This window comes from Rhyacophila brunnea, unplaced genomic scaffold (genome assembly GCF_057557595.1).
Source record: "Rhyacophila brunnea isolate RB1 unplaced genomic scaffold, BYU_Rbru_1.0 scaffold_10, whole genome shotgun sequence".
NCBI classification, from domain to species: domain Eukaryota; kingdom Metazoa; phylum Arthropoda; class Insecta; order Trichoptera; family Rhyacophilidae; genus Rhyacophila; species Rhyacophila brunnea.
Window position 1 is genome coordinate 40395304 of NW_028232752.1, and position 25205 is coordinate 40420508.

The 25205-nt window shown below is 34.2% G+C and overlaps 1 long non-coding RNA gene across 1 annotated transcript; it reads right to left on the minus strand.

Moving 5' to 3' along the window:
• Positions 1-9235: 9235 nt before the first annotated feature.
• On the minus strand, positions 9236-14518 carry LOC147079195 (uncharacterized). Its single transcript, XR_015070910.1, has 3 exons — positions 13899-14518; positions 13547-13824; positions 9236-10638 (listed from the first exon to the last, which is right to left on the minus strand). It is a non-coding gene; the product is annotated as an uncharacterized LOC147079195 (long non-coding RNA).
• Positions 14519-25205: the final 10687 nt, after the last annotated feature.

A 25205-nucleotide genomic window follows, 5' to 3' on the forward strand; every position in this document is an offset into this window, starting at 1 on the left:
GGACGCCCTATTGAATGAGCACAATGAATTATTGAAATTCTTCAAATCACACATGCACGAATTGCAAAGTGACAATCACGCTATTGTCATCAATCCTGATAAAACACCAGCTGGAGAGCACGTGCGTAGATTCGATGTGCCTGTTGTTAACGACGTTGCTGGAATCATGGTGACCCCACATCGACGCGATAAATCGTGATTCGAAGAAGAAAAAATAATCTGGAGTCCATCGCTGACACACACTGTTCATACGACGCTCTCCAATATCCGCTAATTTTCTGGAAGGGACAAGACGGATATTGCATAAACATTAAACAACGAGATCCCGCCACAGGTAATTCATTCATTATGAACATCATTACTCATTTTGAATTGAGAAAATGAGTGGTTGGTGTTTTTTGTTTTTATCGGCGGTCATCGTCTACAGCGCTTCATTCCTCTTTCTGTCATAGATCCCATCCCCACACACTTACAATACATTCGTTATTTTTTATTGGGGAATATATATTCGCACAATTGAATAGACCGTTTTCACAAAGCGCTGACAACATTTAAAAAGATATTCGTCACATCGGAAATGGATGATATTCACAAATCAACTACAACACTCAAATGATCGATTTGCACTAAGGAAAAAGTAGTCTTCACGTATCAATATACTATTGTAACCAATTAATCGTAAAAGAATACAAACACTATGAAAATTAGGTTTAATGATTTTAAACAATATTTTGGCAAAACATAAATATGTATTAGGTACCTACTTTCAGATTCAAATAATACTATAAATACCTATTTAGAAAGTGACGTTAATTAATACTTAGGTAATTGTACCGCAGATGTCGTCATGAGCTTTTATGATTTTTTTTACGAAAACAGTTTATTCCAGTAGACAATTATATTATATACCTTTTTCTGTCGGCACATAGGTTTTTCGATCCAATAATTGTTAATTTAAAATTTGAAATGCTCATAGATTTTGATACTTCATTATCACAATCTAAGATTATATTATTAGGTACCTAATATTAGGTTGGGGTAGGTTAGGTTAGGTTAGGTTGGGTTAGGTTAGGTTAGGTTATATTAGGTTAGATTACGTAAGAATATGTTAGGTTAGGTTTAGTTCAAAAATGATACTTATACAATCTCATGACGGCATCTGCGCCACATTTACCAAAATTTATATCGATGAACCGAAAAAGATATACCTAGGTGGTGTTATTTGGTTGTAGATTTACATCAAATAATATATGAACGATAGCAGCACGAATATACACATATTTATATTACTGCGTTAAACATTAACTATATTGACACCTAAGCATCATTTTTGCGATTGCCTTCTAATAAATTGTATTGCTGCTACAATTATTAGTTTGACATTTGTGAATTTCTACCTTTTCTTTGTGCGATATATTATTTGTCGGTGAAAACAATTTTACAAATGTGTGCAGTTGTCAAAATTGAGTGAATTTATATTTCCATTGAGTGATTTATGATTTTTGTTTTGTGAAACAAACTATTTTATGTGATTTCATCTAGTTATTTGTGAAATCATTTAATATAATATGTGAAAACTACTTTCCAAATGTTAAAGTTTTTTTTTGTGAATTTTGATTATTGCATTGTGCGATTAATTCCCACCCTTTTTTATTTAACAACCAAAATATTCACTAGAAATAATTTATATGGCAGAACAACGTTTGCCGGGTCAGCTGGTCTATTTATATAATTTTGAAGCCTTATTATCCTTTATATTTATTTTAAACATTTGATGACTGCATAAAGTATTTTTATTACATAAAATAGTATTCTTTTAACCCTCTCGATCTAATGTTTTAGAATATAGTCATATTTCAGTACATCCATGTGCAGTGGTGTTGGCATTTTTTTGGGTTTATTAATTTTTAAACTCATTTATAAAACCATTCGTAAAATGAACTCATATCGATAGATTAGTAATAGTTAGTGCACAGCTATTACAATATAACCAGTTTTTATCAAAATTGAGTCATCCATGTTATTATATACAAAACATCCGTCTAGATTACACTTAACATAAAACAACCGCCCTAATATTTATTATAGTACTCAAAACATTTCAAACTGGATATAAAACATCTTTGCGCGGACCCCTAGATAGATTTATTGTGATATTGTAAAATTATATTATTATTGAATATAGTTTTCTATATTAGTAATCAAATCCTTGTACAAATCGCATTTCCTGTTATACGAGTAACTATATGTAGCCAGCGAAACTCAGCAGCTAAAGTCAGAACTTGGCACTTTAAGGTGCCGATGTAGCGAATTCGGACGCGTGTTTCGGGAAGTTGGATCATAAAATGTAGCGAACATATCCTCTAAAGAGGACCTCGTACACTGAGTGTGCATGCATGTGCAACAAATGAAAATTACAACAAACCTTTCAAAGTCAAGTGATACCTACTGATTTTACACACACCATTTCATAGTAAATATTCCCAATGTACCTACAACTATACCTACACTTTTAATAACCCATTCAGAATTCATTGTAGCTGAAATCAAGCAAGGATTATTAAATGTATCAATATACCATACGACGTATATAATGAAAATAAATGAAAAAAGTTTCAGGATTACATAAACATCATTGTAAAAAGAGATGTGATACACAGAATTTCACCACATATTAAATTGGTCTTAAAGTCAACATGGAAGTTAAAATTTATACTCAAATTATAGGTGCTTACACTATTTATGCAATAAATGTAAATTTATAAAAGTGATAAGCCATTAGAGAGTATATTATGTTTCTGACAGCTGAAATAAAATAAGAAGTTATATCGATTGCTACACCATTATTAAAACAAGTCACAGTAACAACTGAAATAGCTATCGACTAAAATAATGTATTTTGAATGACAGTAATTCAGAATATGTGAGTCTGGATTTGTTATCAAATATAATATAAAACGAGAGTGCCATATCTACCAAAATTTCAGTAGGTAGGTAGGTACCTATTTCTATCTTGAATAAGACAAAAATTATATTTTTTAATGCAGATATTACATAATAATATACATAATTTAAAAACTAATCTTTCATATTAAAATATCTATTTATATTTACCTCTTTAACACTTTCGCCGATTGTATTTTTTCAATATGATGCCAATTGCAACAATAAACGAGACAATAAAGCTATAATATCCTATTGGTAAAGTTGCTTGCTGTATGTATTGTGTTCGGTATGAGAGCCAACTAAGTGCCGGTCAGTTCGACGGACTTATCTCGGGCGTTTCTTGGAGCCCCAATCGCCCCTCTCAAGGGGGGTGCAAATAGTGCGCCGGCACTTAAGCGAATTTAGCGGTGCAATTTCTGAAATGCTTCATATGGTATTACTACATGGACTGGCATACCCCAGAGAGAAATTTGAACTAAGCAAGAAGTTTATCAAGAATCATTGTTTATGGATGCTTAGTAGATACTCGTAGTATGTACCCACCTGCAATACGTATAGGCTGACAAACGCAGAAAAGCTACACAATCATATTTTCTGCAAATATTTACACCGACTGATAACGCAGAAAAGAGTGGGTATAGAGCTGCGAATGCATAGGTAAAAAGTTTTTGTCTTGACTGTGCCACTACTGTAAGCGGAGGCGTCTCATAAGAGTAGGCCGAGCATGCTTTGCTTATTATATGAACGTGCGTGGCCGACACGCAGCGTTTGCATTTAAATACTTTGTCACATGAAGATTTCGCCCCTTTAAAGTGAGTATAGTTCCTCATTGTATATCGATCTTCAAATATCATTTGAACGTAGCACTGCGTCCTGTGATTGATGTATACCGACCACTATAGGGGTCACGATAGACGAGTGCTCAAGCACTGGGTCTGGAAAATTCGTATGATGTTTTTTAATGTATGTTTGAATCTGGAGCATGAAATTAATACGTGATCAAGTGGTTAACATCCATTAACCATAAAAAATCTTTGGGAACCCGCTAAAATCCACATTAGATTGTGCAATCCATGAAAAAAAGTAAGGCTACAATACATGTAACGAAAAGTTGTTCGGTTTTAAATGACAGTAACTCTAATGCCGGGTCCACACTGGCAACATGTCGCGCGACAACCTCGTCAAATTTTACGATTAGTATGATAATTATCGTAAAATTTCTTAAGCAATTATGATAATTATTCCTCACTTAACACTTCACTTAACATCAGCATAATATCATGCTGAGTGGAGAAGGATGACGTGGGCTAGCGACATTTTGCTAAAGCGGAGGCTGATTTAATGCGAGTGTGCATTAATCTTTTAATGCTTATAATTTGGTAAAATATCGTCAAAACGACCACCACAATCTTGATCTTAATTAACAACAATGGCTGAATGAAATATTTTTGCCAATAATGTTATAACGAGTTATTCCACGATACGCATAATATTGCTGATGACAATGACAACGGATGAATAAATAAACCTTGCAATCATACACGTTTGGTTGTTTTATTCCGCATCGCCATCCCCCGCCTGTGCGACACTAGAAATTTTACATATAAACTGAGCGAGAAATGATATATATATATATATATATATATATATATATATATATAACTTGGGCTCACTCTTTCTTTTAAAAACTCCAAGGCTACTTCTTGGTTATTGTTGAATCTAATAGGTTGATTCGGCGATTTATTTCATCGTTTTCGTTATTAGTACTTTTGACAAGGGACTCTGGCATAAACGAATAATCTGAAAAGAATTACGCAATTGAAAAATAGTCCCACAGAGTAATACCTTGATTAATACACAGTCAAAATTTTATCAGCGGGATGCATGTGACTGGGGTCCCTTTCCGAACGAATGTATTCGTAGACACTTCGTGAGTTTATCGCGTGGGCACGTGATCCGCTTCCGGCCGGAGATTTATTACATCTGACAGGCTGATTGAACTATCGCGAGAGGCCGCCGCGCCGTGCCGTGAAATCTGCGACTAACACCCCACGCCGACGTGGTGCTAGTAACGCCACTTATATGGATGTTGATGGTCTTACCAGGCATTTTGCTGTTCATACTAGCGTACATTGACGTACCAATTTATTAAAAAACAGGCAAACTTTTATTAGAATTAGTATTACACCCACGGTGGTCGCGCGGCTTAAGCGCTGGACTATCACGCCGTGGGTTTCAGGTTCGAATCCTGGGTCTGGCAAGCACACATATTGTTTTTCAATTTGTGTGTGAATCAGGGTATGGACCTAATAGGTTGAGCAAGTGGCTGACATCAATTTCTCGTAAAAAAACAAAAAATCTGTTAATACAAACCTCTACTCTGTGGAGACCCATATGATCCTATTAGGATCGGTTATGGTCGAAAAAAAAATATGTATTCAAAATTATATTTCTTAAGCGTCAATTAAATTGAGCTTCTTTACGAGCTGTTTGTTGGCGAATTTATAATCTGCCTGTAAAGTCGCCCAGTGTAATCATCGAACAAGCTCGAGCCTAGGCATATTCGGCTTACCTACACCGGATTTTTTGATCACATAGCCCACGGGGAAGATGAAAACCTGAAGAAACTTATGGTATTTGGTCAGGCCAAGAAGTGAATGGCCACATCAATCCTCACCCACCCCGCACGACATCTGATCATAATCGGTCATATCACAGGACCCCAAGCTAGTAGTGAAGTATAAGTATTTTTTATGACTGTGAATGTCTCAGGAGCAGTTACCCAAAACTGAGGTCGCCACGCACTCGAGTGTGCTATGACTGTAAAATAGTAATAAGACAGTGACAAAAGCTGTCATAAAACTGTCGAATAACCTAAAAGAGATCTTCACTTTGCAATATGACGCCGCAAATTTTCTAAATGCAAAGAAATGTCAAAAGGTTACATTTTGCCATGCCACAGTTCACCGTGAGCTGTCGTACCAGGAAAAGATGGCCATATAGTATTGAGATAAAAAATCGTTGTTCATGGAGCATTGCCGACAGTTATGTTCTAATTTTAATATTTTCGCGCACCTGTCGCGTCAGATTTTACATAAAATAATATAGACGATATTTCTAATTTACTTACTTTTCACCTATTTTCTCCTGTTTTTCGCTTGTATTTCGGTGGATTTTATAATGTATTTTTAGGTGTTTTATTTAGATATGAATTTGATCTCAAACATGATACAGAATGAACCGACAAGAATGGACTCATATTATGACGAAAAGAGAAGGATCCGAGTTATTCGAAGACAGCATTCGTCATAATAACATAACGTTACCGATAGCAATTTTAAAAACTAATTCTGTCCGGTAGGAGATGAACAGATATCATTCTCAACAATGACACTATAATATAGTTTAGTTTTGGACGCCACTTTTACTCACAGTTCGGTATTGCTTTTGCTACTGGTAGATAGGAATATAATAATAATGTATATTCATTCGCAAATTATCTCTATACTCTACAATGTTGATTGACTGTGAAAAGCTCACTGGATTCTCGACATTTCGCTTTGATAAATTGATTGTTAAAAGTACCTAACAAGTGTATGAATGCAAATCGTGCTAACAAATTCTAGTACCTACTACAAGGTAAACACGATAATAATTATCATATAATAAAGACTATAAACTTTTTTTTGTATTTAATTTTACAAAGAGTGCTTTGTATGTTGTTATTAAGAGAAAAACCTCTCATACATACTTATTAGAAAACTCATATAAAAAACCTTCAACCGAATAGGATTCAACCACACATATTTCACTATTTTTGTTTGGATATTTTTTAACAAATAGGTACGCTATACGAGTGTCTTCCAAATCATCTTAAGAGAAAAACCTTTTATTACGTGATTATTAGAAATTATGTTATATTATCTAGTCACTAGCTATGATAGGTACTCTGAATTTTTAGGGGGGCCAAATTAAATACGAAAAACTTTTTGGGGACCATATGTTTGTACATAAATATTTTTCTGATAATTATCGGAATCAATTACCGATTTCTCTAATTCTTCCATTAATTACAATAAAAACATAAGTATCTATTAATAAAAAGAAAATCAACCATGACGCATTAGGGTCACACATCACTGATCTAATAACTTGATGACTTTTCTGATTCAATATAGTTATTATGGTGAAGCCACGATGATAAAAGGCTTTGTCGCTCCCGTACGACCCCCCCAACTTCTTGAAAGCAATAAAAAAAGGAATTTTCAATATTCGCTATGCGTGACTGGTCCAACTGATGGTCAAGCTGGCTTGAGGACTCTTCCTTTCAACAAACATAGTATGGGGATAATCTCAAGTGATGTGATCGGTATACTGGAGACTGGTAAAAGTATATATCAGTGAGGCACAACACCCGGTCCACATTCAGCCGGCCATGTCGTCTGTTGCGGTCCACCGATAAATGCAATTTTCAAAACAAACAAAAAGAAACAGTAAGTGTTTCATAATAATTAGGTATCTAACCCAGGTTGTCAATGAAATATGGTACAATGTTGTTTATTGCAGTGAACCAGATACCATTGATGTATTGTATAGTAACCAGGGCTTTTTTGTAATGCAACGCGGTGGAACGGCGTTCCGGCACCTTTTTTCACGGTATTTTTAATGTTTCAAAAGCAATTAGATGAAACATTGTTCGCAATTACATAGTACAAGTTAAATTTCCTGAATCATCTCATATCAAAAGACATGAAAAACGATCGCGTTTGATATGTGCATTGAATTCTATTGTTGTTTTTATTTAATAAAACGCAATTTTTTGTAGTACTTATTCCACTTTTAATCAAGAGATTAGGACCGGTTTTGTCCGCTTCAGAGGGACATTTTCAACCGAATACATTTTTTTAAAACAATATTTATCAAACAAAATCCAAAGCGATATAAATAATATAACAATAGGTACATAAATAGTTATCCCTCCAATAATACCGCCCCAATAACAGATTAATTTAAAACTAATGAGGTTAGACATTAATATTTCATACTACGTCAGGGGCATTAAACAAATTATTTAAAATATTAACAAACCACAAAATATGAAACAATCTACACTTACAATAACATTAATATCAACAAATAATTATGATTAGTCAAAATTTACAATATTTTTTTTTTATAAAAAATAATAAATTGAACAACATTATCAATTGAAATGAGATCGAATACAAAAACAAATACAACCAAAATATGAGTCAAAATTAAATAAAAATTAAAATAATAAATAATGTACAATATATAAAATTATGTTATAACAATCCCAAATATTAAATTGGGTATAATAATGGAGAAGACACAAAATATAATTGATCATTTAACAAATTAGAATTGGGCAAAAATTTATACCTATTAATTTCTAGGATTTCCTGTTTATCCAATTTTATAGATTTCTCATTCAAATGCAGGATTTTAAAAATTTTACTGATATTAAAAGAGTGATTATTTAAACTTAAATGATTTCCAAAAGATGAAGATTCATTACCATTTTTGGCACAGGCTAAATGTTCTTTGATCCTAGTGTTAAAAGAACGTCCCGTTTGTCCAACATATTTGGCATCAAAAGACAATTGGATAATTTTTTAAAAGACATAAATAGTATTAATAAGTCAATTCAATTCACAATGAAACTAGGGAACAGTACAATTAACTTCTTGGATTTAATAATCAATGTTACAAATAACAAACATACATTTAGTATTTTTAGAAAGGATACCTTCAGTTATAACATTATTAATAACTCTTCTAGACACCATATCTCACATAAATTATCAGTTTTCCATGCTTTTATACATCGTTTATTAATGGTTCCTATGTCCGAAAATAGTTTTGCTTTGGAGTTAAAGACGATTAAACAAATTGCTTTTAATAACGGTTATGACTCACGTTTGATTGATCGCATTTTGGCCAACAAGTCTAAAAAATTAGCTTTATTAAATGTGACCTTTGGCTTGGTGATAGATGAAGCCAGTGTTAAAAAACGCTATAAAATCACTATAAACTTTCATTCAAATATATGACGTTTTTCCAATAGGTAAATTGTTTGGTAAGAAGTGAGTTCCGGCACCTTTTTTTCAAAAAAAAGCCCTGATAGTACCTATATGTTTCTCTTACTACAGATTGGTGAAAAGCGCATATAATGATGAATATGCGTCACATTGCGAGTTCAAAAATATGGTATGTATGTGATTACTCTTGTGAATTGCACGTTGTTGTGTTATATGTTTTTTTTTTTAAGTATTTTCATTTCAAAGCACGCATATCCCTTAAAATGAGACAGAATCGTGTCACAACCAGCAACTGACGGCAACACACCACTATGTTGCGATACAACGTTTGGAAGTGACAGCATTATACCGTAAAAAAATAAAGCCTCATGAATTTTGATTTCAAATTGTTATTTTATGGTTCTTTAGAGTCCCTAATCCAATCACAATGCCAACCAACTATATCCTTTTCACCATTTGGAAGGCAAAGTTTTAAGTCTAGCACTAAAAATAAATATAAGCACCCGCCACTAAAAACCAATGTGGGTTGTAGTAGTTAAAAGTGGCGAGTTTCACTTAACTGGCATTCCAGTCGACGTCGCGCAACTGAAACGTCTTTCGATTCACGTCACTGACGTCACTGTGACTTGCCATCTCCCGTGGCTCGTCTGGAGATTTTTGGAACCGTGAAAATTCCCATCCGAAATTGCGGACTAACGTTGAAGTGGCCATTTATGACCCGCGTCATCGAAGGAGAGCAATAGCAATATGAACCTCACCTGAGGCAGTCATTAGAGAAGTACCTTATTCAAAAATAATATTTTTAAAAAATCGGTGTGTGTACTTATGTACGCGCATTAGAAGTTATACTTTTTTGGCGTAACAAAACAAAAACAAAACTTGTGATAAACTAGATTCTTCGACTAGCTCTTAATTATCTTGTTAAATTACACACTCAAGAAAAAGGACCGCTTATTGGAACGCCGTTGGTTTATTTATATACACTTATATTACTGAATTATATAATTATTATTTATCGTTGTTTTTATTTTTAAAGTAACAACTGCCACTATGACGTTTAATAATTTGTTTACGTAAGGAATTGCAAATGGCCGACAATAATAAATTTGCTGCCTAGCAACGGAACAATTCTGAACTATAATATTATACTGTATATAATCGTCACTATTGCAGTATCATTCTGTGGCGTAATGGTTGTGCGTTCAGCTGATAACCGAACAATCGTTGATTCGAATGCAATTGAGTGTTTTTTTGTGTAAAAAAATACATTATGTGTTACATGTCACACGCCAAAAATACACTCTGATCTGATTTTCCAAATGCGCCTAAAAGTATAGCTTCAAAAACAAATTAATGCACTTATACATCATCAAAATCATAACCGGTGGTGGAATCTAGAAATTATTAGTAATTAGTGGATTTCGCGACCGTTCCCATATTATTTTGATACGTTGAGAGCTTTTCAATTATTCGTGAAACAGAAATCACAAATAACAGCAACAAAGCCTGGGTTGATAGTTTAGTATTATCAATCGAAACCGGGAGATCTTAGGGATATTTATTTGTTATTGATATTAAATCCGAAACGTCAGCCGTATTTGAAAATTAATATTCTTCTACAATTATATGGCTGACTGCAGTAGCGCACCCAGGGGGGGGGCCAGGGGGCCTTGGCCCCCCCCCAAAATATGAAAATCATCAGAATGATTTTACATATTGAAATCGAAAGCCAATAAACTATACCTTGGGCTTAGACAAACAACACGGCAAAAAATGATTTGTAATTCTCCAGTACCCTTTTTAGTAATATTTCTTAGATTTTAATTTCTAATACAAAAATTTCGAAACACTAATGTCAGGTTTTTTTAGAAACCCGTTCCCTAATGAAATTCTCGGTGTCCACCCGAATTCCGGAGTGGTATAGGTCATGGCTGGGGAGGGTTGACAGGTCTAGCCTGGGGGCCCGGGCTGTGGGGGGCCCGGCGTGTCGGGTTGACCAGATAAGTGAGATAAGCACATATCATAAATTAGCTTTAATAGTAAAAAAAAGTCGCCTGCGGCGCTATTATACTTCATGACTATCAACATTTTAATTTATATAAATGTCCAATATATTTTCTGATTATTATGTGTCGACAGCTCCATTATTAAAGTATATGACGTACTGAAAATCGCCAATAATTCACTGAATAAGTACCCTCAATTTGAACTAAAACACAATTCGAAAAGCGTTAATGTAGTGTTTCCCACTGCCTTTAATCTAAGCGGTTGATAGGGGGCCCGTCAAATACCCTAGCCCAGTGGTCGGCAAACTCATTAGTCAATAGAGCCAAATATCAACAGTACAACGATTGAGATTTCTTTTGAGAGCCAAATTTCTTAAACTTAAATTATATACGTAGGTAGTTTAGTTAAAGTCCTAATTAAATTATAGGTAGGTACACTGAATAAAACTGAATATCATACGTAATAATGATCTTATTTATTAATAAAAATTAAATTGTAAGTAAGGTATCCATACAATTGAATCATGACAATGACTGACAATTTCAATGTGAATAATGGCCTTGCATCTCCTTGTAAAGTTTGGGTAAGTCAGGTTCGTATGTTGTTGATTTAATTTTAAGCACGATTCCAGGTTCTCATCAATAAATCGATTTCTCAATTTACTCTTGATTTCCTCTCTTGGAAATCTTTTTACCACAAAACTTGCAATATTAACATTGTTGAAAGATTTTATTCAGTACCTAATTAAATACAGAACTTTATTTTTCTTGACTCTTCTCCTCAGCTGCTTTCTTCTTTGCATCATCGACAGAATATTTAGCGCAAAATTACTAGTTTTTAGTTGTAGTATCTCTCTAAATTTGAATGCGTCAATTTTTCCCGACACATAAATACAGGTCGGGAAGCCATTTAAGTTTTGAATAAACGCGAAGTCTCGGTCTACTCAACATTACATTTACGGTTATCCTCTTCCATTTTCTTTGCTGCTTCTTTGTAGTCATGTCAAATATGACAGAGAGCATCTGTGGCAGAGTCGCACTCAAAGGGCCAAAGAGCCGCAGTTTGCCGACCACTGCCCTAGCCTGAGGGCCCGTTTCAGGATGTGGGGGCCATGGTTTAGGTACACCGAGTGCAATAGACAAAAGACCGATAAACGAGATATAAGGCTGTGTTGTATTGAGTAGGTTGTGTATAATTTAAAGGCAATAATACTTTTTTTGTCCATTTTCAATTAATATGTTGGATATACTGGTGAATACTAAAGATAGATTAGATAAACTTAACCAAAGTGGAATTTATCTATTAAGTTGTGACTCTTGTGATGCCAAATATGTTGGACAAACGGGACGATCCTTTAATACTAGGATCAAAGAACATTTAGCCTGTGCCAAAAATGGTAATGAATCTTCAGCTTTTGGAAATCATTTAAGTTTAAATAATCACTCTTTTAATATCAGTAAAAATTTTAAAATCCTGCATTTGAATGAGAAATCTATAAAATTGGATAAACAGGAAATCCTAGAAATTAATAGGTATAAATTTTTGCCAAATTCTAATTTGTTAAATGATCAATTATATTTTGTGTCTTCTCCATTATTGTACCATATTTAATATTTGGGATTGTCATAACATAACTTTATATATTGTACATTATTTATTATTTTTATTGAATTCTGACTCATATTTTGGTTGTATTTGTTTTTTATTTCATCTCACTTCAATTGATAATTTTATTTTATTTTTTATATAAAAAAAAAAAATTATTGCTAATTTTGACTAATTAGAATTATTTGTTGATATTAATTTTATTGTAAGTGTAGATTGTTTCATATTTTGTGGTTTGTTAATATTTAAAATAATTTGTTTAATGCCTCTGACGTAGTATGAAATATTAATGTCCAACCTCATTAGTTTTAAATTAGTCTGTTATTGGGAAGGTACGAGTATTATTGGACGGATAATTATTATGTACCTATTGTTATATTATTTCTATCGCTTTGAATTTTGTTTGATAAATATTGTTTTAAAATAAAAAAAAAATGTATTCAGTTGAAAATGTCCCACTGAGGCGGACGAAACCGGTCCTAATATATTAATTAAAAGTGGAATAAGTACTATAAAAAATTGCGTTTTATTAAATAAAAACAACATTAATATGTTGCAACCTAAATATTAAAATACCAAAAATCTGCAACATTCTGCGAAAAGAACGACTACACCCACTACGGTGGTGGTGTAAATCAAAAGAACATTTTTTTCGGTGGAATTCGGAATAAATATTGTATTGTTGTTTTAATTTAATAAAACGTAATTTTTTTTTTAGTACTTATTCCACTTTTATTAAATAGATTAGGACCGGTTTCGTCCACCTCAGAGGGACATTTTCAACTAGTTGAAAATGTCCCTATGTATATCGCCATGTATTGTGAAAATATGTAAAAATATTTATATGAAGAAGAAAAAGAGCCTATGGGACTAATTTACATTCTCCTTCTTGGGCCCCCCCCAATAATAATTCCTGGGTGCGCCACTGGGGCTGAGCGGCCATTTATGAAACACGGCCACAGGGACACAACACAAAATTTACAAACCACTTCTATTGTTTGTCAATTTCGTAAAAATTACTTCGGGTATAATATTGACTTCAGAAATAATTTTCTTTTGAACAAATTACTGAAAACACTCTGCTCAAGGATTTGAATCGTGAAATACTAATTGTGTTTATATTCTCCATACATTTATGGGTGACTTTTTAAAGTTTGAGCAGCAACCTATATAATGATATCGCAAAGAAAATTAACAAAATAAACTTGTCACCAAATACATGCTATTTTGAGTTCCGCCAACTATCTCGCTGAACTAAAAGCATGCTTTACAACGCACTTCCAAAGCTTATAGGTACATGCCTTAAATCGTAAACATTAAACTAGGCAAAATCCTGAATCTTTTCTAAAGACAAGTCTCCGCCGTATTTATAGGTCAATCACAGACTGCGACAATTTCAATAGAATAAACAATACTGAACTCTACAGTCTGTACAAAGATTGCAGCGTAGTTTATTCAAGTGGAAAAATAGTAAATAATTGAAGTGTGGGCAGGATTAAAAATAATTAAAAAATGGTTGGTTGATAAACTAAGAATGAAATAGTAATGCCATGCCATAATCATCTTCAATTGCTTTCAATAGGTATACAGGTTCCATAATGCCAGGAAAAATCTTATAACAAATGGAGAAAATGAAAATAAGATATGAATTATTACGATCATACACATACGTCTCATTTTTTTCCATCTAGAACTAGGTTAGCTACTTTAGGCTGTTGTGAATTAACATATTAATTTAAACAGTTTAAATTATTTTATCAATCAATTTTCGTCGGTTTCATAAGAATTACGATGTGTCCACGTATATCTATGGCAAGCTGCGAACAAAACACCGTAAACTCGAAAAGTAGAGGCAATCCATGCGGTTAATTGCAACCTTAAACGGACCCTGTTGAGACGAATTCAACTGTATTCTTCTTATACACAATAATACTTACGTGTTTCTTATGCATAAATAATAGAAAAATAGTTTTTTTTTCAATTTTAAAATATCATAATACCGTTTTAAAAGATTCTTTTTTTATGAAATTCATCTATCAGCATAGTATGTTTTATAGATATCCACATTTATATACATACATTAGATAACTCAGTATAATACCTACCTACATTTTAAGCTTAAACATAACTGTGGGTTATATGGGACTAGCTCAGAAACTTTTAGCTTTGTGATTTCTTAGTCCCTGGATAATATTAATTTTTGGAAACTTAACAAAATATATGTTTAGTTTTATTACCGCTACCGTCAAAAACCTAGTTTCTGGAATGTATGTCATTATAGATGGGTATGAATTATTGATTATTACTTTGATAAAAAAAAAACACTTAGTTGATGTCAATAATTCCAACAAATTATCTGAGCATAATGTCTACTATAGCTGTATCTAGGAAAGTCAGTTTTCCGGCGATGGTATGAGAATTTTTACATACTGCAATAATAATTCTATATGCTACCTTGTATACCATATCCCCCCAACTTTCTCCATTCCAAACTTATTGTATGGCCCCTACAATAATGAAAATGTTCGCATCCCCTCTACACAAGTAGGTAATATCACATATTTGAAGATGAACAAAACATCGTTTTTAAAACACAGATTGAACCACTTGTGATACTGATATGGTGAGGATATGGTGAACGAAAGCTCAAACATATTATTTTTTATCTTAGTGCATATAATTGATTATATATTATATTTAATAACTAATATTATTCCATTAAAATATAAAATTACAATCAATCCCAGTTGGGAATATAAAATCTAATGTTTTCTTTGTTTCTGCTTTATTATTGACAACGTCAGCGTAGTAAGTCAGCATTTAGGTTTTTTGTGTCCTTTATACTGCTCCAACAAGATCACATTCACGGTATTCCAGAATAACTGCTTCTTCTTCTTTCCGCGTTCGTGAAAACCAAAGAATATAATGTCTGTAGAAAAGTTATTGAACCACCTGAAATACGTTCTTGTACAACGCATTCTCGGGTTAGAGACCCTCCAATGTTTTAAGATGCTAGCACACCTTTGCATGGCAATGATTTTTGAAAAGTACTTGATGTGCATGTGCTGACGTTTCAATTATAAACAGTATGAAAAATGCAGCTCGTAGCGTGTCTGCACTAATAATACACACTGATCTATTTCTACATCGTTACTAAATAAAAGCCTGAAGAACATAGCCGGCGAAGCATATGAATCTCTCATAACAATTGTCTATTAGAGCATTAAATTAAGATTGCCTGGTATTATCCAAATATTCCAATATCCTACGGCGTTACATGCCGGGGCATATATTTTTCAAATAGTTAACTCTTATTAATTAGTTTAGAACATTACGATTTTTTTAATGGCGGGTCAAGAAAACCTTTCACTTGTGACTTTGTGACCCTCAGACTTAAACAATTGCATATACGTTACAGTTACACCATCCATCGGGATGCGTACTGTTATGTAGGTATAATATACCTACCAATTTTTTTTGAAAACTGTTTTTTTCGATCATAATCTTGCAATCCAGTCTAAATACATCCTTGAAGGTAAATTACCTTCAAGATGACGGTCTCTAAACGTGACATCTGTAAGTATTACATCAGGAGTTGCGCAGAAGTCTTGTCTTTGGTAAGGAGACGAAGGAAAGGTAATGCCATCACGCCACATCAGGTTCCTGTCAACACAACCTACCTGTCTCCTTTGCCTTCTTCTCTGAGAGACATTCCGTATGATCATTGTCAATGTAGGCCTGATGAGTTTTGGTTAGTTGAGGAGTTTTGCAGTTTTTATTTAGATATCTCTGTAAAGTCTTAGCCGTAATGGGACTTATTTGCATGTGTAATTCTTCTACTAATTTCATGGCTGATGTCGAGATAAGTAATATTCAGTTCTTTTGTATTTGGATTTCGTATTTTTGCCGAATTATGCATAGTGTTAAAACTGTCATTCTGGCATGTATTAATATTTATGTCCCCGATTATTAGATACTATCTAAGAAATCAAAATTTCATTATGTACCTATGCTCTGACAAGATAGAAGAACTGACTTGTTGTTGATGACGTCATTTGGGAGGCCAATAGCCATTTTCATCGATTCTGCGTCTAATTTCGATAGCGCAGAATTTACATGGAAGTTGTTTTATAAAGATTTTCATTAGCCTACGGTTGTCTAGTAAATTGCCTGTCTTTGAAGCTGTGAACTCGCGTCTGGTACTTTTTTCGACGTTTGCTTGATCCTGAGAATGAATCCAGTAAACAAATACCTATTCAACGAATTCAGCATAAAAAAGCAAAATAGTTAATCACACTGTGATCGCCCATAATATGACTGCTTTGTGCGAAAATTATGTCTTTGTGTATGTGTGCGTGTGTGTGTGTAACCCTTTAAAAAGGTTTTTAGAGTAAAAATGTGAAAATTATATTGTTTTAAAAACCTCCCTCCGTCACTGACTCAATTTAATTATCCCCATCAAAAACGCCGGTCATCTTACGTGCCGACTTATGTAATAGACTATCATATTTAATCTAAATGTACTGATCATTCCTTTTTAGGATTCCGCTCATTCACATAATATGTCTTTCCATCGAGACGAAAAGTAAATAAAATTATCATTTTTCTGCTCCTAAGATACTCGTAGTTTAGGTAAGGTAATAAATAGATAAGGGCTCGGCAGGCTTTTTTAAATGGTTGAATAGTAAATGTTTTAGACTGCTGGAAAATTTGAAGATACTTAAGGGTGGACGTGCTCAGCGTAGGTCAAAATAGAACTTTTATTGTATTTTCAATGCATGATCCTGGACATTCCTTAAACGTTGTAGATAATCTATTTATATAATTTTGAAGCCTTATTTTCCTTTATATTTATTTTATATAGAATGTCCAGGATCATGCATTGAAAATACAATAAAAGTTCTATTTTGACCTACGCTGAGCACGTCCGCCCTTATAGATTCTTTTACAATTGTTTTACATGATCTCGACATGTTGTTCAGTTAATTTGTATTCAGGTTCAATCTCTATTATAATACATGGTATAATATATTAAAACTATGTCATTATTGGTAGTGTTGATTCGTATATTTATGATACTATATTATGGTTTTCACAAACTTTTGAACTCACCTCCCATTGGTGATATTAATCGGGAGGGCTATAGTTAGGTTATATTATTTTTGTGAAGGTTGATTTATAATTTGTTACAATATGGTCTTGTCGTTATTCTTAATGCCATCAGCCGAAGTTGATTCACTGCTGGATGATAACCTCCACTAGCACATTTCACTTTTATCGGTCCCAGGTGTTACGTACATCTCCTACATACATCTGCCAAATGTAATGAGTTGATTCAGCTTGCCTTTTAATGTCCATGTAGTCGTTTAGTGCCCCTTAGATACCACCGTATGACTGCATTTATCCTGCGGTTGCCCATTTGTACAGTTATAATATTTTTACTGTATTTGTCTCGGTATTGTTTATTTTACCAATTGTTCTATATTGATACGTCATTACGATAATTATCTGTCATGTAAACGAGAAAGCATTGACCTTTTCCTTTCATACCAATTGATTGATGTTTTATAAAAAAATTAACTTCACATGTAGTCCATTAGTTTGGCCAAAGTAATGTTTATGTCACTCAGGTTTACTCTCAGCTTGGGTACTTATACTGTAATATATTTAACTACGTATGTTGATTTAAACTAAAATTTATTAAAACGCTGCCTTATATATTCACAACGGTTCTAAGTTATTATAATGTAATTAAGTAGTTTTTAATTAGTCATGTGAAGCTTGAATCTAAATATATTATGCGATACTGGTAGGTATATATATACGATATACCTAAACCTAGGTACGATAATATACTGTACAGTAAAACTCTAAGTAACCGATTTATTTAATATATAAGTTCTTACTGACTATACCAGACCTAATCCATCCTATCCTATCCGATCCTAATACGATTTTTGTTTTTACTGGAAATGGATATTAGCCACATGCTCAATCTATTTGGTTCACACTCTGACTCCAGACACAAATTGAAAAATAATATATTGTGTATGTTCCAGACCCATGATTCTAACATGGGAACTATAGCGGGCGTTTTGTATATATGTGCATCATTACAACAATTCAATGAAAATCGTTCAATCGACTGTAATTAGTGAGCCTCAGCACTGAGAAAATATTATTATAAATATTATAAGAACAACTGGAATCACACTATGAAACGTTGTTAACCAAACCGCAGGGAAGCTGCAAGCTGCAATTAATCGCATGGATTGTTGCCACCCAGGTCACCTTGTTCTATGTGTACCCTTTCCTACCTGCACCTTAAATGCTATCGTGCAATTTGAAGGAAGCCGGCCATGCTCTTGCTTGAGTAACCACTGTATGGTCGCAAGAGGATTACAATGGACACCATGAGACTACCACAAGTGAGGTAGTTCGGCAATCCAAATCAGGTGTTGCTAGTAAGTAGGTATATTGATATGTACTTATATGTGAGGTCTACTGCAGCAGCTACGGAGTATATTCAAATTTATTTATTTAAATTTTATTTACATATAGTGAACTTACAAGGTACAAATTCAACACGTTTACAATATGACATGACAAATTAAACAAATAGTATGAGAAAAGTATTAAGAACAAATAAATAGAACAGTTAATTAAGTAAGAACAGTAAATTACCTACATTGAAGTACCTACGCTGAATGAGCTGAGTGGACCCTTTTTTAAGAATTGAAAAACAACGACTACGTAAACTCATCCTCACGTAAGTGAAATATATCAATATCCGAAACGATTTAGTTGAATACAGTTATTACCCGCCCTATTGGAATTACCAATGGAAGGTTGGTTGTGCACCTTGACAGAACATACAACTGATATTTCCGATTTCTAAGATGCATCAAGGACACTAAGGTCAACACTGCCAAGAATGGCAGCGTTCGTATTTAGATAATTTTAAGTCTAAAAGGTACATAGCCAAATAAAGATTCCTCCTGACTACAGTATGTCAACATACCTGAAAGTCAGTTGGATAATGCCACGGATAGTATCCATGCCGCCTCAAGTAAAGTAGTCTCAAGAATTTCTGCTGAACCCTCTTCACCATAACACTATACTTCATTTGATGGGGTGCCCAAATAATATACTCACTCTCAAGGCAAGTTCGAACTAAGATTTTATAAAGAATTTTAATACCTACCGTAACATCCGAAAAGAGGCGAAAGTGCGCAAGACGAATCTCAATATTCGTAGCGCCTTTTTAGAAATAGTAATCGTGATTATAAGTTAGCAATTATAAGTTTACTGACAAACATAATGCCAAGATCCCTTACAAATGACATATACAACGTATATTATTGATTTAAATCATACATAACACCCCCAAAAGACGCCATCCCCTAAAGATAAAATTCCATGGAACCCGAAAGAGGCCAGAATCATTATCGGGTAGTCTCATAGAAATATGAGCAGCGTTGATTACGAGACAGAAATTTTTAAGCCAAGGAAAATGTAATATTCGCAGACCTTCTCGAACGTTTGATTCGCGCGGTACTGCCACCGCAATTTTTTCTTTATATCTTTATCAATGTATCGTCATAATGTAATGACTTTTATCATTCTCCAGTAATTAAATTTCGCCTTTTTTCTATGAAATTATCCATATTTTTTTTATCATCCAAAGTAATAAACAGCAGACGATGTCATCCTACACCAAACACAGTGAGAGGGAGTACCAAAAGCTTCTCTCCCTTACTTTCAGATGTGATACTACATACGAGTATTATTGTTTCACAGCATTTTCATAGTACGAGTGTATTTATTTATTAATCTCTACAGATCTGATAATTGGAATTTAGCGTGACACAAAATGTTCCATATACGTATATCTACATATGAAAATATCCTTGCAATTTTCATATAGGTAGGTATATGATGTTTGTTATACTGATATTCTAAGTCACAAGCGTTTATAGTAAATAGTCTCTAGATTAGTGGGAACGAAATGAAAGCACAGCGTCTAAATGAAATTCTTATATTAATTATCTGACAGTAGTTTCCTCCCAAAATCTCATCAAAGTTTATCCTTCTTGCCCCGCGATCACAAACTTTGTTCAAAATACAAAATTTATAACAGTTCGTACTCAGAGAATAAAATTACAAAGTGAATACAGAGAATAAAATATATTGATTATAGTTAGTGGGGACGAAGGAATTTAAATAAAAGTTTATATGGCGATGGAGCTTGATTGTATGAAATTGAAGATAAAACAGATCCCAGATCTACTATTTTTTCATATAATTAAGTTGATTTTACATAGAAAAATGTAACCTACTTATTACAAACTGAGACACGCCTCAGCAAATTTAATAGTGAAACCAAAAAAGGAAATCTGTGGAGGGAACATAATAGACACATTTACTGTAAAGTTAATTATATTTATACTAATTTAGCCCCCTATAACTCTAGCAACTCGTATTATGTTGAACAGATGCATATATCTACCAACAAATAAAAGTTATATTGTAAAAAATAACATTCATTATAATCCATGAGAAGGATGAAATTATTTATGTTGAAACGACAGATCATCATAATTTGGTTCCCTGGTTATTAATTTTAATCTGAGACGCGGTTCCACACCCAAAGGCTGTTCCTTTTTTGACTTAATGTCTACAAATGCTGAAAAAGCAACTTCACATAGATATGAAGTTGAAAAAGGCAATGTATTTCAGGAATTTCTCTGTTAAAACTGGATACACATGTTGCATTTGCTGCTAAATGCTGTTTGAGTACACTCCTTATATTTATTTTCAAAGAATCCGTCTAAAGCTAATAATTCCAACAATTGCTCTTCTTCCGCATGCGATAAACCTTCTCGCATGGATGTTGTATTAATGCTTGTTGCACCAGGCGTAGCCATAACCCGGTGCAGCACGTACCCCCACCAAACTCTTCCCGTACCCCAGGAGGTATGCGTACCACACTTTGGGAAACACTGCTCTAGACCAAGCGGGTAGCACAGCCGATATTATTTAAGTAATGTTTCAGCATACTAGGTAAACATGTCCAGCATGGTCGCTGTTCACTTCCAATCCGCAAGTCGCTGATGACACGCTCACCGGTTACCGCCACTATGCCTCCAATTTAATAAAAACTAGGAGAAACTGTACAAAGATATCGCCGTGTATTGTGAAATTATGTAAAAATATTTATATGAAGAAGAAAAAGAGCCTATGGGACTAATTTCCATTCTCCTCCTTCGCCCCCCCCCCCCAATAATAAATCCTGGGTGCGCCACTGTAATCAACTATAATTGTTTATATTCAATAACAATAGTAGATTCCATCAAAGATTCCGTTTGACCAAGCACATAGACACAGTGACGTCTTTAGGTAAAGTGCCGCCCTAAAGCAGAATAAAATAATGCAACCCCTTCCATTAATATTCTAAAATTGTACGGCTAATTTAGTTAATACTGCATATCGAAGGGTTGCCAGAGTAAACGTTTTATAACTTTGCACTTTTTTGCATTCTTTACTATACTGATAAGCCTCTTTGCGTAATTACCTCGCATAAAATTAGATCAAATGATATTTACTTGTATTAATATAATATATTATTTACTAATAAATAAATAGACAAACAATACATGTAAAAAAAATATTTTTAGAATATTTTAAATCATTTTCATCCTAGAGCTGGAGTGCAAAGTTATGAAGCATATACTCTATCAGGGAACTCTGAGTGTGGACATTGGCGACTAAAGTAGAAAGCCGATACATTCACAACGACTGGTCCTACTTTTTCCGCCCCTCTCGTTGTTGTCTATGGATGACCTGTCATTGTTCTATAGAGTGCTCATACTGACGCGTCTGTCGTGTTCACACAGGGAATGGTTTGATTTGAATAGATAAGTTACATGATAATAATACTAATAATAATACACTAGCATTAACACACCTTCTACAAATGTAATGCATAGATCAATGCTACATATTTTTTGGAAATCGATATTACCAACGGTTTTTGTGTGAAATACTAGTCTGACTTTGACCTGGTGATGAATAACAGGAATGTATATTATTTATAAATAACACTGATAGTTAATATATTTTGATTTGAGATTTTTGTATAATTCAATTTGAAACGAGAAAGGGCGAATCAATATGTCAAGCAATCTGGGATCTGATTTTGACAGCTAAACAGTGGACCGTTCATTGCTTGTGCAAAAAGATATGCTCAGGCTTTATTAATCTAAAGACGGTGCTGGTGTGGAGTAACAGACAACCGATCGCGAGTGTGGAAGAATATGAGATAAAATTAAACACGACGTGTCAAGAATGTCACACGTCAAATACTGACAACTGCTCTCGGTGTATGCATTGATGCTCATTCAATATTGGTGTATTGAAGGTTGCATCACACACTATTGCACGTCTATAATGTTTGGTTCATTTTCGTAGGAAACTCACACATTCAAAAACCTGCTTCAAAATGTAATGTATTGGGGAATAGACTATCGGAATGATATTTATTAATCTATTCTGTGATATGAACTATGTATCATCATCGGCCGGGGTCAATCCACTGCTAGATGAAGGCCTCCCCAAGCTTCTTCCAACTCTCTCGGTCCTGTGTCGTTCGCTGCCACGTATTTCCGCCGAACTTTACCAGTTCGTCAATCCAGCGGCTTTTAGGGCGACCCTGTGGCCGTTTCGTGCCCCTTGGGTATCACTGGATGACGGCGTTTGTCCAGCGGCCGTCCTTTCGGCGAGCAATGTGCCCCGCCCATCTCCATTTCAGCTGTTTGGCAACGTCTATTACATCGCGTACTCCTGTCTACTTCCTAACCCATTCGTTTCTCTTACGGTCCTTTCGCGTGATGCCCAACATACACCTCTCCATGCCTCGCTGTGCGACTCTTAGCCTTTGGACATCTCTCGTATTGAGGGTCCACGTCTCGCAGCCATACGTGAGCACGGGTAGCACACATTGGTTGAACACCCTACGCTTAAGACATAATGGTAGGTCACTCTTGAAGATACTATTCGTCCGGTTACAGTCCGTCGTTACAGACGTCCGAAAGCACTCCATACCAGCTTTGTTCTGCGAGCAATTTCATCGTGCATGCTTCCGTCTATGGACACCTGCTGTCCTAGATAGACGTAACTGCTGACTTGTTCGAGTTGGGTGCCATTAATAGAGATAATAGCAGGGTCCGAAAAACAGTTCCTCATCACTTTTGTCTTTGAGACGTTTATCTTTAGGCCGACCGTTTGACTCACATCCGCGAGTTCTTGCATTCTACCTTGCAACTCTTTTGGGTCTTGTGAGAGTATAACAATATCATCTGCAAAGCGCAGGTGATTGAGGTGCTCCCCATTAATTGGAACACCTTTCTGCTCCCAATCAAGTTTCCTAAATATGTCCTCAAGAGTAGCGGTGAATAATCTAGGTGAAATGGTATCACCTTGGCGGACACCTTTGTTAATAATGGGGAATTTACACGAACGTTTGTGGAGTTTCACGCATGCTGTGGCATCACTGTATATACTGTTCAATATGTTTATTGCAAATTCCTTGGTTGCTAAGGATCTATTTTTCAAGATCCCTTTTTATGTAAAACAGACGCTGTTTCCGTAAATATGCAGTTTTAATAAATAGATTTGCAAGAGAACGTGGAAGTAAAAAAACATCTTATCATGATAAGATTTTAATTGAATTCTACAAAGGATTTTTACTTGAGGTATATCCAAATATAGCTAAAAACGCTTCTTTATTTGGAAGTACCAATATTTGTGAAAAAACATTTTCTACAATGAGCATTAATAAATCAAACTTAAGATTAAAATTAACAGACAACCATATCGCATCTATTTTGCGTATTCACACCACAAAATTTGAGCTTAGATTACAGTATGTAGTTTCAAACAAACAAAAATATTGCCAAAATCGGTGTGTGTACTTATGTACGCGCGTTAGAAGTTATTCTTCTTTGGCGTCTAAACAAAAACAAAACTTGTAATAATCTAGATTCTTCGGCTAGCTCTGGTGTGGTGATTTAGAATCAGGTTCACAAAATAAATAAAAGTGTTTCTTTGGTTCATCGAACTATCCAAATTATTTGTTTTTCTTATTGGTAAGAAGTTGAATTGGAGTGCCGCTGGTTTAAAATTATCTTGTTGCTTAATTCCGTGTTTATTAATATTATTTACTATTTTACTATTTTAATTATCTTGTTAAATTACACAGTCAGAAAAAGGCCCTTATTTAAGTGCCGCTGGTTTAAAATTATTTTATTCCGCCTAACACAGCGATAAATATTTCAAAGTATTACGCAACCAGAATGCAATATAAATTATAAAAATTATGTGTTACATCGCGACTGGTCACACGCAAAAAATACACTCTGATCTGTTTTCCTAAACGCGCCAATATAAGTATAACTTCAAAAAAAAGCATCGCCTGGGTTGTATGAGTGCCTAGACATATTCCAGTGCTTTTATAAGAATGTAGACTAAAGTAAATAGTATCATGACTCCTACTTTTGTATTTCATAAACCATCATCTACTACCTA